The following is a 14,582-nucleotide window of genomic DNA, read 5'->3' on the forward strand; positions in this document are numbered from 1 at the left end:
TCTCCCAGGTGTGTTTTGCGTTTTTCACTTTAAGGCATCATCAGTTCATGCTAACATTTCGTAAACAAAGCTGTAATGTGATCTCCAGTATGTGACCATATGAGAGGAAACGCAGATGCCAACAAAAAACGTGAAGAACTGTAAGTAACCACTTTTGTAAAGAGAGAGAGAGGGGGGGGGGGGGGGGGGGGGAGACAGAGCGGGTCTGGGAGAAATAAAATACAGTGCAGCAAGAAAAGATGTGTTTTATTTACAATACAAATAGTTTCTAAAATTTCAGCAAGCTCTAAAAAGCAATGTCATCAACTACATATTGTGAAAAGTTTAAACACACCCCAAATTCTGCATTGACTACTGTACTTTGCTTTAAATTCTGACGAAAATGAGAACTTGACTGCATTTTAATGATGAATTGCACGAATCAAAACCAATTATGAAATACAGTCCACATTCTCAATTAACATTAGCCTTTTGCATCTTAGGTGACAGAAGGATCTCCTGACTGAATAAGGCTGAGACAGGACTGATCATGGATTTTGAAACCAGCATTCTGTCACTCACCTTGAGCAATTAAGAGAAACTATGGCAAACCTAAATTTAGAAGGCTACATGAATTTGAACTCCTCACCACCTGAATGGGAAATCAGCACCATAACCAATGAACATTTCACCTGATAAAACGAGAAACCTTCATCCCCTTCACACGGCTAGTTGCTTTACTTAGAGCTGTGTAGTAACAGAATACATTAACATCCCTCTAAGCCATGTTCATAGTATTCATTTTGCTAGGACGATAACTTATTTTTCTGGACCAAGACCTGACCCAAAATAAATTATTCATAAAATCTATTCAAGAAATCCCTCAGAAAACCACGAAAATTGAGCAAGTGTTTCCTACTTCAACTGTTTCAGAAATTTCATAAAATTTTATGTATTAATTCAAAAATGACATATCTACCTTCATAGTGTAAGAGCAAGTGCTTTGGGTTCACGACAGATTTCATTACTGTAAGTGAGATTGCTAGTGTGCTTTCTGTGAAATGAAATTTGCTATTGTTGGCCTATGTTTCAACAGCGACTTCATTTAACTGGAAGAAATCAATCTGGCTCGTAGTCTTTTCCTTTGCTTAGCCATGCAAATAGATCCTTGTTTAGCACTTTGTTTTATCTACAGCAATATTATTATTCTTGCATGCTCAATTTGAGCATCCTATGGACCATATAAACAAGTACTTCTGATTTAAAAACTTGTTTGTCCAATAATTTTTCACTCCATCAGAATGCTGCTGTTTCCAAAATTCTATCCACTTCGTTCTGGTTTTCTGTTTTGGTTCTCTGGAAACGGGACTCTAAAGCCTTCTTTCAAAATGTGTCTTTGTATTTATTGCCATCATCATCGTCATCGTCGTCGTCTATATCTATCTATTTCAATTATAATGCTCAAACAGATCCCTCTCATCTTGCCCCTCCTTTTCAGACTTCCCCAACTTATACCTCTCTCCTCCCCCAAGAATGGAATTAACAGTTCTGAAAGCTGGGATAGTATCTTCTCTTTTACTTTTACCTGTGCCACTGGCAGCACTAAACATTCCATCTCATGAAATTGAGTACTGGGTAGTAGTACTTTTTCGTAAGTGAGTGACTCATGGGAACACAATGGTAAGTGCTACCTGTGAGTGGCAGAATATAATACACCAGGAAACATTCTCATTCACTCAACAGATGTCAGGATAATGCTTCGGGGCAAATGCCAGTGGCTGCCTGTCACAGAAACCTAACCAGAAATGACAGATAAAATGACTGCCCATAAGAATTACCCATGTTCTCCTTCCAAGATTATAGTCACATTTGACAAGTTACAGGAAAATCAAGATGTTCTTAGTGATCCTGGTACATTCCCCATGACTCAGATGTGTGTAAATTTGCAGATCTATTGTACTTAGTACGTTTAACAAAAACAATGGTGTAGTCATCCAATAGCAACATCACTGTTAAGTAGTGCGAACACACAAATAGGAAAAGTAATGGTTTAAATTAATATATATAATGTTGCTACAAGTAAAGCAAAGCTTTCACATATAATATTGGTCTCTAAGGCCAATATGCTGCAAGAGAAGCTTAGCTTTCACATATAATGTTGGTCTTTTATGTGGGTATTACATTCTAAGATAGATCACACAAATGTGCCAGTAAATTTTTTAACAATGACATAAATGTGTGATCTTCTGGGCTCTGAATTCTTCCAAATGGCTCATCATCAGAGAGCTGATTTTTTGTAATACTGTAGCAATTGTAACACAAGCCAAATAAATGAGACTGTTCCTGATCACAAATGGTCATTTTATAACACAGCAGAATATAATTCACAAAGTACCAATATCAAATGCCTATTAGGTCTACTACAAGCAAAAAGCTTTACATTAGGAAATAGTTTTACACTTCATTCATACGCTCCAGTTTCTCAAGCACGAGATCGAAAAGTAGCAGTGCGAAATTTTTATATGAATTTGGAATCGTCATATTCTTCCATAATTTAAGTGCTGTCCCCGTTTCTTCTCCTTCCTAGTTCTAACAGTCTTGTCATCACTAATTCTGTATTTATTCCTGCTAATGTCAAAGCTTATTCACCAGTTAACTTCACTAAATTTGCCAGAATCACCAGTTTAGTTATCCTGTGATTATTCACCGGTTAGACATTTTTACATGTTCGTACAACGCGTTTTTCGCGCTACTTCCAGAATAGACCTTAAATCGGCTGCTAGCCGGAGACTAAAACTGTCCCTTACTAGTACAGCCATCTGCCCAAACATTTTCCGTCAAAATTTCATTATCTTGGATACACTGTGAAGATAATATGTAATTTTTCTTACCTATTATTCTTGTTAATCGTTTATTCGCACTCTGGTAGTCTGAATCTATGGATTTCACTGGTAATCACAACAACGCTCATCATTCGCAAACCCAATCAACCACATAATCAGGCCGTGGTTGGCTTTCTTTCATCCGGCTATACTCTGCTCAGCTCGTATAGCCCCTTTTGTCTGCAGGAAAGTTTATTTCTAGATGTGACGAGGATTCCGCTGCCAGAGACAACACGTACACTATGCACGCATTCACTAATCAACTTAGAATGTTTTCAACAATATTCAAAAACCGACAGCGACACGTTTCAAAGTCATATGAATAATCGATAAGCCAACGTGCACCTGATGCTAGGCACTTTGTGAAACAAGGCTTTTTCCTCAAGAACAATAACTATTGCGAAGATCAAGGCAAAAGTTAATGAAACAGAGCAACAGAGCAAGGGTGGAGTAGTGCCCTTAGGAAGTGAATGAAGGCCAAGGTGAACACAAGCTGCTGCACAAAGTCAAGGTGCTGAAGGGTTCACACCCACCGGGAAAGTTTCAGGCGATATGAAGTTAAGCTGCTGGAGCAGGTGCGGAAAGAGGAGTCCAGAAGGTAACGAAGAAGAGAGATATGCCCCAAACTGTTGACCAAAGTAGTCATCAAAGAAGGAGGCATAGGAAGGGTGGCCATGCATGGCAGACAAACGGCATGCATACCTGCTGAGGATAAAGTCGCAGCGGTAGGACAATCTTAGTTCAGCAGCTTCAACATACAGAACTCTCAGTCAGACTAGTGTAAAAAAAGGCCAGTGGCCAAACGGATGCCACGATGGTGGATAGTGTTGAGACGGTTTAAGAGGGACGTGCAGACGCATAAACAAAGCACCCATAGTCTAGTTTTGAACGGACAAGAAACCAGTACAAATGGAGGAGGATGGTTCAATATGCATCCCAGGAAGCACCACTGAGGGCAGGTAGGACACTGAGGGACCACGTACAGTGGGCTACTAGGTACGACACATGGGAGGACCAATCGAGTTTCCTACTGAACATGCGCCATATGAATTTCATAGTTTAAACAAACGGAGGAGCATCAAGCCCAAGATAATGGGAGAAACCAACTGCACCGCCAGAAAATCATAGAAACAGTTTTGTCAGTGGAAAAACGAAAGCCATTATCGATGCTCCGTGAGTGAAGACAATCGAGACATCGCTGAGGCTGCTGCACAATGGGACAGGTCCATGAAGAACTGCAATAAATGGCAAAATTGTCAACGAAAAGGAAGCTGGTAATGGCCAGCAGAAGACAGTACATTATAGGGTTAATGGTGATAGCAAAGACAATGATGCTCAGGACGTAATCCTTAGGCACACAATTTCCCTGGATAAAGGTGTCTGACAAGGCAGAACCCTCATGCACCTTGAAAACTGGCTTTTAAAAATTCCTCAAGGGAATGGGGCAGGCGGCACCAATTCTCCAGCATGTGTAGTAGGCCTTTCCAAATCAAAATACATGGCCACAGTCTGGGATTTCTGCAGAAAACCATGCATGACATGGGCCGACAAAGTGACAAGATTGTCAACTGCAGAATGGCGTCCTTCAAATCCACACTGTGCAGTGGTTAGTAAAATGTGAGATTCGAGCCCCCATACTAGACAGGCATGAATCATATATTCCACCACCTTGCAAACACACCTGGTGAGAGAGATGTGGCATTAGCTAGAAGGAAGGTATTTATCCTTACCAGGCTTAGATATGGGTATGGGTATGACTGTGACTTCACACTGAATGTGGACAGTGACTGGCCCTGAGGCAGAGGATCGGGGTGAACTGAGAGCATGATCTAGCTCCCTCATTATAAAGGCGGCATTTTAGCACTCTGCTGCTCTTTTCTGATGGAAGAATGCAGGGTGATAGTGGGAAGAGCTCAAAATTTCTGCAAAATGGTGCCCAAGGTGTTGGAAATAGCAATAGCGTCCATGATGACATCATCTGCTACTGTCATGCTGGAAATTGGGGAATGGATCGTGGTCCCAGAGAGCTGTTGGAGGTTGGCCCACACGAAACAGGAAGGAAGGGGTGGAACTGTTATAAGAACTAGTGAATGTCCCAGCTAGCTTTTCTGCAATCCCGAAGAACACAACAACACAGTGCATGCATCTGTTTATAATAAATGCAATAGGATGATGGTTAAAAATGCGGAGAGCACATCTCCGAGCACAAATTGCATTGCGGCATGCCTCCACCAGTCAGCCTTAGTAAGCTGCCATTTGGGTGTGCATGCAGGTGGGGTACGAGCCAGCAAATAGATAGCACATAGGAAATGGTCGCTCGAGTGGGTGTCAGAAAGACCAGATCACTCGAGATGATGGGCAAGCTGGGCAGTGCAGAAGGATAGGTCCAAATGGGAATAAGTGTGAGAGGAGTCTGAAAGGAATGTGGGTGCTCCTGTGTTAAGGCAGAAGAGGTTAAGTTAATTAAGAAGGCCAGCCAAGAGGGCACCTGTCCAACAGGTTATGGGAGAACCCCTAAGAGGGTGGTGCACTGAGCATCAGAAATGGGTGAGGTAGCTGCCCAATAAGCTGGAGGAAGTCTGCCCTGGCGACATTGAATTACAGAAAGTTATAAGTGGTACAAAGGACAAAGGTCATGTGAGGAAGGAGAAGGTAAACTGCAATGGCTTGAAAACAGGTAATCGGGGAAATAGGGCCACTATGATCATCATCCCATATGAGCAGCATGACTACCCAATGAGATGGAATGCCAACCGCAGGGAAAAGGTCAAAACAGATTAGGAAGAAATGTGAAAATTCAAAGTGGTCATGAGGACACAATTTTGTTTCCTGAAGGCGGAGTACAAGAGGATGCTGAAATGATAAAAGCAGCTGTAAATCCTCTTTGTGATATCAAAGGCTGCCAACTTTCCATCGCAGGAGAGAGATGATGATGAAAAAACGAAGGGGTGTCACCTCAGCGGCTGCCGGGGGCCAGCCTGTGAAAACTCGCAGCTACAGGGCACAGAGGATCCTGCTCCATGAGGTCCACAGAAGCATCGGCTTTCTTGTGCTGTTGATCTGTGGAGTCCAACATAGAAAAACAGTGACTTTTTGCCTTTGGTGGACTTCTGCAAGCCTTTCCAGTTAGCAGAGGAAGACTCTGATGTTTGTTGGCTGGAGAGACATAGGAAGCCTTCACGGGAGTACTACTCCTGGCCTTTCCAGCCTGCTGGTTTTCTAGACATTGGCTTCGCCCATTGAGGTGAGAGTTTGATGGCTTGTTGCACAGCCGGATGAGGGGATGGCAACATACTACCTTGACACTGGGAGATTTCACAAGCTCAGAGCTGAATTTGGGGTCACATGTATGAGTGGCCATGTCCTTCATGGAGTGAGATATAGCAAGAATAGAACTATTAAGTGCCAAGATAGTAGAAAGCAGGGTTTGCGGCTAGCCAATAACTTACGAGCAACCAGATATGGCACTTTTTCCTTCATCCGGATCACCTGGACAGCCCACTCATCAAGATACACGAGACAATCTCTGAAGGAGGCCATGCTGCCATTGCGGTTGATACAGCAGGGAGAAGGAGGCAGGCAATTGCCCTCATGTGCATCCCTGCTACAGGTTACACATTTGGCTCGCTGTTGATAAGACATTCTAGTGTGACAATGGTAGCAATGCATCAGGTTCAGAATGTATGGGCGAACGGAGATAATTTCATAGCCTGTTTTGATCTCTGACAGAAGTAGCACTCTATCAAAGGTGAGAAAAAGAGGGTGTGTGGGCGCTAAGGAGGAATCGACATGTTTCATTACCTGATGGATGGCAATGACACACTGATCAGAGGGGTAGCATCGGATTTTGGCCTCTGTCAAACCACTGACCAGCCTAGTGCAAATAACACCAAGGGAAGAAATCAGAGTTCTATTGACCTCGTCACAAACAGGATAACCGTGGAGAAGTGAGGCGGCAAGCAGTTGTTGTGCTTGAGAATCGAAAGTAGTCTCCAAAAGCAAACTGCCATTCTGCAAGCGAGAGCAGGATTTCGCAGGGCTAGCAATTGCAAAACCCCTTTCTGAACAATAAACGGATTTACCGTTTAGAAGGACTGACCATCTTCAGTACATGAAACCACGAGGAACCATGGAACAGCTGGAAAGGTCTTTGAATTAGTTAGCCTCATTCCAATTACGTTTTGTAGATACTGATTGTGGAAATGATTGGCTCATTGAAAGAAAATTCTCCCCGATTGCCAGTGTCTCCGGTGGTGCACTCTTTCCAGCTGGGGGCCCCATCCACAAGGGTCGCACCCGGCTTAAGTGATTGGTCACACCTCCCAAACACCTGACCAGAGGGATTAATCGGCGATTTGGGAAGGTAGCATCTCAGGCAATCACCCCTCCCTGGGCCTGGCCTGTACCAGGGGGTACATGCAAACCCTACCTGTCGACCCGGGGCTGGGAATTATGCATTAACTGGTCACTCGCTACAGGGCAGACGCGTGGGCCAGCCTTCAGGAGCGCGCACCAAGGAAGACGAGAAAGAGGAGCCAAAGTGGAGGAAGGATAGGAGAAAGGAAACAAAGGAAGGAAAAGGGAATGAAAAACAGTGTTGAGACTGTTCTTATGTCAGCAACAGACAATGCGGAACATACCCAATAACACACTAGACCTATTCCCCAAAGGAGGGGAAGACGAACAGCATGAGGACAGACATGCAGCACTGAAGGGAAAAGATGCTACAAAGGCTGGGGCCCCATGGTAGACAAGCATGAACCCGCGAAAGGGTGTCGAGCCCTACGGGAGAGGGGTTATTTTAGGAATGTCAAATTTTGCTATAACATTTTATTTTTATTTTTAAGAGTTTTTGGCGCTGAAGTTTGATTTTTATTTGCATTAAATAATGGTCAGAATCAATATTAGGCCCTTTCCTATCTTTGGAGTTAGAGTATAAAATTGCTACATGATTGATTTGAAATTCCCCAACAAATGTATTGGGAACCTACCAAGTTTATTGGTGAGAGAGGTTCTTATTAAAATATGTTGACACGATTTCAAAGTTACAATTTTTGCACTTTTCAAGAAGTCTTTGGCCATTTTAGTTTGTCTATTTCTGTGCAGGAAATCCACGCACTGATTTCTTATATGTTTTCCCTTACCTAAATGAGCATTAAAATCAACCATTAAAATTTAAACATGGTTTGAGACAATTTTCGAGACAATGCTTTCTAACGTTTTCCAAGCTTCATTAACTTCAGGTTTTTTATGGTTATGCTCGCTGACTGGCATATGGGCATTAATTAAAGTATATGTTTTATCTGCAGATTTAAGAGAAAGTGTCAATCTATTATTAATGGGTTTTACCTCCATTATTGAATTTAAAATATTTTGTGACTCTGCAAAAGCTACTCCCAGATGTGGTGTATTAGTAAGTATTCTTTTTTCAGTTTTACTTTTAAAAAGACAATAATTACCGAAATCCATGGGGTTATTGTCTGTCATTCGTGTTTCTTGAATTGCCAAAATTTGAATTTTTTGTTCTTTTAATATATCATCCTATTTATGAAGTTTACTTTGTTACAAAAAATGTATTTGTTTTAGTTTTAAGTTTGCCAGAGGAATCTGACTTCCTTTGTTGAATCACAATGCATTTTAACCCGGCCACCCCAGAATCTGAAAGATCAGTTGCCCCAGTAATCCTGGAAGTGTATTAACCACCTGGGGTAATACTGCGATTATCAAAATGTTCCATGGTGATTGTACCTGGTATCAGGTGGGTTTGAGTAGACTCACTGAGTGAACTCAGTGTGTTAAGACTGGAAGGGTTAGTTCCAGAGTATACATTTCAGCTGCACCACTGGTCAACAGACACTGACAGTATATAATAAAGAGTGTATAAAAAAGAATCATCCAATCTGGAATGTCTATTTTTCTTTTTTCTGAAACTAATAAACATATACAATGAATTTTGTTTTTTGATGAATGGGAAACTCAAAGTTCCTTTTCATAGGTGTTCAATATGGTGCTCCCTCGAGATGTAATGCTTATATCAATGTAGTATTCAAATTGTTTCAACATTGCAGCAAGCATGTCCCGAGTTACGGCTTCCATAGCTGCTGTTACACGCTGTCTCAATTCATTCATTGTTGTTAGTAATGGAGGCACAAAAATAGAGTCTTTTATAAATCCCCACAAGAAATAATCACACACAGTAAGGTTAGGTGACCTTTGAGGCCAGTAATGTCAGGCTGAAAGATTGTCCAGAGAGAAAGATCCACCGTTCAGTAATCCTTTGGTTTAAAAATTCCATATGCCAGTGTGGCAGTGCCCCATCCTGTTCAAAAATGAAGTCGTTCAAATCAGTCTCCAACTGTGGGAAAACAAAGTTCTCAAGCCTATAGAGAGATGTGCTTCCTGGAACAGAATTCTCAGCAAATAAAAATGGATCATACACCTTTTTCCGGGAAACTGTATAAAACACATTACATTTTGGAGAGTCCCTCTCATGTTGTAAAACTTCATGTGGTTGTTCCGCACTCCATATTCTCACATTATGACAGTTCATCTTCCCATTTAAATGGAATGTTGCCTCGTCACTAAACACTAAGTGAGGAAGAAAACAGTCATCCTCCATCTTGCAAAGAACGAAATTACAGAACTCCACATAATGTTGTTTGTCACCTTCCCGAAGAGCTTGCAGCAGCTCAATTTTATATGGTTTCATGTGTAAACGTCGACGCAACACACGCCACAGCGTCGGGGCATGTTGAGCTCTTGAGCTCCACGACAAACTGATTTCCACGGACTCCTTGTGAAACTATGGCGGATGGGTTCAACGTCTGTGTCAGACACTCGGGGACAGCCCAGTGATTTGCCTTTACACAAACAACATGTGTCTTGGATTGTTCATGCCATCATCAAATGCTCTGTACTGTAGGAGGATCCACACCATACCAAGTACAAAAATCTTGTTTAACAGTTTTTACTGACCCAAACTGTGCAAAATATAGAACAAAAACACTTTGTTGTCCCGACACTATTTTTACTAGAACTGAAGTGGGCGCACACTGCCGCTATCTAGCAGGTACCATGGAAAACTCAGGAGTTTGCTCTTTCCAAAATTATGTTGTTCACACACATATCTCAAACAACATATTAGTTACGATTTCTTTAAATCTGATGATTCTTTTTGATACTCCCGGTATAGTTTGGACAATTTCTAGTCACTGAGCATAACTTTCTCATTAGCAGTCTCACAATGTTGCCGTCTAATGGAGATTAAGCAACAGTCTAAAATTACATGTACTGACAAGTACAAGAAGTGTACAGTCCAGAAGAGTGGTCTAATATCATCCAGAAATCTGCCAAAAACAATCCATTTCCTGTCTGTAGCATGAAAAGGAGCATTTATTTCAATAAGACAGTTGAAAGAAGCTATTGTCTTCAGAAAAAAAGACTGCTGATTGTCTGGCTGTCAACCTAAGGAAGGCATGCAAGTGGAAAATAACTTCTGAATACTAATCACCTGGATTCCTTAGAGAGACATTCTGTAATGACATCTGGAACAAAGTAATTTTCAGGAAGTATGGGAGGCAATGCCCAGTTCTTACCTTTTGAACATATGATGGACATGGACTCTTTGAAAAGAAGAAAGTCGCTGATGTCCTGTCACTTTTAGATTACATACCTCTTGTTAATTATGGATTTTTATGATCACTAAAAGTGACTCATTTGGATAAGTAACATCAGTGATGAGGCTTATGGTTGATAAAGTAGTTTCAAGCAATGAGCTATGCAGTTATGTCTTGCAGTAACTTGTGTAAATGTTCTCACATGATTATGTATTGTTACATTTTGTTGTTATACTCTGGTCATCATAATAGGAATAAACATGATGTAAACAACCACAAAAGCAAGAACTAATCAGAAGCCACAGTACACGTACACTGGTGTTACAATCTTGGAAGTAAGTTCCACTTATGTATTACGTATCTTATTACTATGTCACAGTAAATGAAACTAAGATATTCTGTTATATTAACAGCCATCAATGTGTTTCTTAATCACGATTTAGTTATATAGCTTTTATTTCAAAAACCATGAACAATCGCAGTCTCTGTACAGCTGTGCTCTGTCACGCTGTTAATACACAGTATGAAAATGGCTGAAGCTGCTTCCTGCTCTGTGGTGAAACATGTGGTTCACAGTTAAAAGTACTGACAAATAAGTTGTTTTCAATGTTTTTCATAAATTTACAGGAAAAAAAAGAAAAAAAATGGCTTTGAAGTTTTCTGAGGGACTGTATTTGATACAGTTGAGATACAAACATGCACTGGATGTATAGCGTAATCAATAGTACAGCTGATTGATAATCTTGTGCAGTTCATGGGTTGCTGGTTCAAGTCTCGCCTTGTCATTTTCTTTCTTTTTTCCCCCCTTCAACTTGAAATACCTACATTTAGTAATGGTAAAATTCATCATTTTTTATGAATAATGCACATCATTTTGTTTCCAATTACATATTGCATGCGAAATAAGTTTTAATTTCAAATATAAATTCTTGATTATTGATACTTTATGAAAGATCGTTAATAAAGATTGCTTCAATTAAGAAAGCATAACAATTTAATTTTTTAAGACAAAAATGAAGAACCAAATATTTTTTATTTGGAGTGTACATTCAGGGTGTATACGTGGACAAGGAAAAAAAATTCGCGGATTTCCCAGCTAAAAACACACTTTCTCCCAGGTGACAGTATATTTTCCCTTATCAATCCTTTGAATGGTTATGGTTTTATATAAGGATGTACAATTTTCCGGCACTTTAGAAAAAGTAACTCGGGGGAAAAAGACAAGTTTTGGAAATATCTTTCAAGTGCAGCCAGAAGTACGCTGCAAATATTCGTATTACGAAAGTATACATTGGAATTCCACCAAACACCGCATGTTACTTTACGAATCAATGAAATCGAGATTTCGATGGGCTTTTGTAAGCCGTTCGTAGCTTATGTCATGTGATCTCGCCAGCCGAAGACATCGGATATTCAGAGCATAGGACGCCAACAGCAACATCACTGTTAAGTAGCACGAACACACAAACAGGGAAAGTTAATAGTTTAAATTAATATTCATAGTGTTGCTGGTACTGCGAACAGCTGAAAGCAAGGGGAAACTACGGCTGTAATTTTTCCCGAAGGCAAGCAGCTTTACTGTATGATTAAATGATGATGGCGTCCTCTTGGGTAAAATATTCTGGAGGTAAAACAGTACCCCATTCGGATCTCCGAGCGGGGACTACTCAAGAGGATGCCGTTATCAGGAGAAAGAAAACTGGCGTTCTACGGATCGGAGCGTGGAATGTCAGATCCCTTAATTGGGCAGGTAGGTTAGAAAATTTAAAAAGGGAAATGGATAGGTTAAAGTTAGATATAGTGGGAATTAGTGAAGTTCGGTGGCAGGAGAGAGGAGGAGGAGGTTAGTGTTTAATGTCCCGTCGACAACTAGGTCATCAGAGACGGAGCGCAAGCTCGGGTGAGGGAAGGATGGGCAAGGAAATCGGCCGTGCCCTTTCAAAGGAACCATCCCGGCATTTGTCTGATGCGATTTAGGGAAATCACGGAAAACCTAAATCAGGATGGCCGGAGATGGGATTGAACCATCGTCCTCCCGAATGCGAGTCCAGTGCACTAACCACTGCGCCACCTCGCTCGGTCCGGTGGCAGGAGGAACAAGACTTCTGGTCAGGTGACTACAGGGTTATAAACACAAAATCAAATAGGGGTAATGCAGGATTAGGTTTAATAATGAATAGGAAAATAGGAATGCGGGTAAGCTACTACAAACAGCATAGTGAACGCATTATTGTGGCAAAGATAGATACGAAGCCCACACCTATTACAGTAGTACACGTTTATATGTCAACTAGCTCTGCAGATGATGAAGAAATTGAAGAAATGTATGATCATATAAAAGAAATTACTCAGATAGTGAAGGGAGATGAAAATTTAATACTCATGGGTGACGAATTCGGTAGTAGGAAAAGGGAGAGAAGGAAACTTAGTAGGTGGATATGGACTGGGGCAAAGATATGAAAGAGGAAGCCTTACAATAGGTAACACTTCGTTCAAGAGTCATAAAAGAAGGCTGTATACATGGAAGAAGACTGGAGATATTGACAGGTTTCAGATAGATTATATAATGGTAAGACAGATTTAGGAACCAGGTTTTAAATTGTAAGACATTTCCGGGGGCAGATATGGACTCTGACCACAATCTATCGGTTTTTGACATGTAGATTAAAACTGAAGAAACTGCAAAAAGGTGGGAATTTAAGGAGATGGGACCTGGATAAACTGAAAGAACCAGAGGTTGTACAGAGTTTCAGGGAGAGCATAAGGGAGCAATTGACAGGAATGGGGGAAAGAAATACAGTAGAAGAATAATGGGTAGCTCTGAGGGATGAAGTAGTGAAGGCAGCAGAGGATCAAGTAGGTAAAAAGACGAGGGCTGCTAGAAATCCTTGGGTAACAGAAGATACATTGAATTTAAATGATGAAAGGAGAAAATATAAAAATGCAGTAAATGAAGCAGGCAAAGAGGAATACAGACGTCTCAAAAATGAGATCGACTGGAAGTGCAAAATGGCTAAGAAGGGATGGCTAGAGGACAAGTGTAAGGATGTAGAGGCTTACCTCACTAGGGGTAAGAAAGATACTGCCTACAGGAAAATTAAAGAGACCTTTGGAGAAAAGAGAACCACTTGTATGAATATCAAGAGCTCAGATGGAAACCCAGTTCTAAGCGAAGAAGGGAAAGCAGAAAGGTGGATAGAGTATATAGAAGGTCTATACAAGGGTGATGTACTTCAGAACAATATTATGGAAATGGAAAAGGACGTAGATGAAGACGAAATGGGAGATACGATACTGCGTTTAGAGTTTGACAGAGCACTGAAAGACCTGAGTCGAAACAAGGCCCCCGGAGTAGACAACATTCCATTGGAACTACTGATGGCCGTGGGAGAGCCAGTCCTCACAAAATTCTACCATCTGGTGAGCAAGATGTATGAGACAGGCGAAATACCCTCAGACTTCAAGAAGAATATAATAATTCCAATGCCAAAGAAAGAAGGTGTTGACAGATGTGAAAATTACCGAACTAACAGTTTAATAAGTCACAGCTGCAAAATACTAACACGAATTCTTTACAGACGAATGGAAAAACTAGTAGAAGCCGACATCAGGGAAGATCAGTTTGGATTCTGTAGAAATGTTGGAACACGTTAGTCAATACTGACCCTACGACTTATCTTAGAAGCTAGATTAAGGAAAGGCAAACCTATGTTTCTAGCATTTGTAGACTTAGAGAAAGCTTTTGACAAAGTTGACTGGAATACTCTCAAATTCTAAAGGTGGCAGGGGTAAAATACAGGGAGCGAAAGGCTATTTACAATTTCTACAGAAACCAGATGGCAGTTATAGGAGTCGAGGGACATGAAAGGGAAGCAGTGGTTGGGAAGGGAGTGAGACAGGGCTGTGGTCTCTCCCCAATGTTATTCAATCTGTATATTGAGCAAGCAGTAAAGGAAACAAAAGAAAAATTCGGAATAGGTATTAAAATCCATGGAGAAGAAATAAAAACTTTGAGGTTCGCCGATGACATCGTAATTCTGTCAGAGACAGCAAAGGACTTGGAAGAGCAGTTGAATGGAATGGATAGTGTCTTGAAAGGAGGATA

The 14,582-nt window shown here is 41.0% G+C and overlaps 1 protein-coding gene across 2 annotated transcripts in view; it reads right to left on the reverse strand.

Moving 5' to 3' along the window:
• LOC126336572 (kinase suppressor of Ras 2) overlaps window positions 1-14,582 on the reverse strand; it is a 166,985-nt gene that overhangs the window by 112,166 nt on the left and 40,237 nt on the right. The gene's annotated exons all lie outside the window — the stretch shown is intronic.

This window comes from Schistocerca gregaria, chromosome 1, assembly GCF_023897955.1.
Source record: "Schistocerca gregaria isolate iqSchGreg1 chromosome 1, iqSchGreg1.2, whole genome shotgun sequence".
Lineage (NCBI taxonomy): Eukaryota > Metazoa > Arthropoda > Insecta > Orthoptera > Acrididae > Schistocerca > Schistocerca gregaria.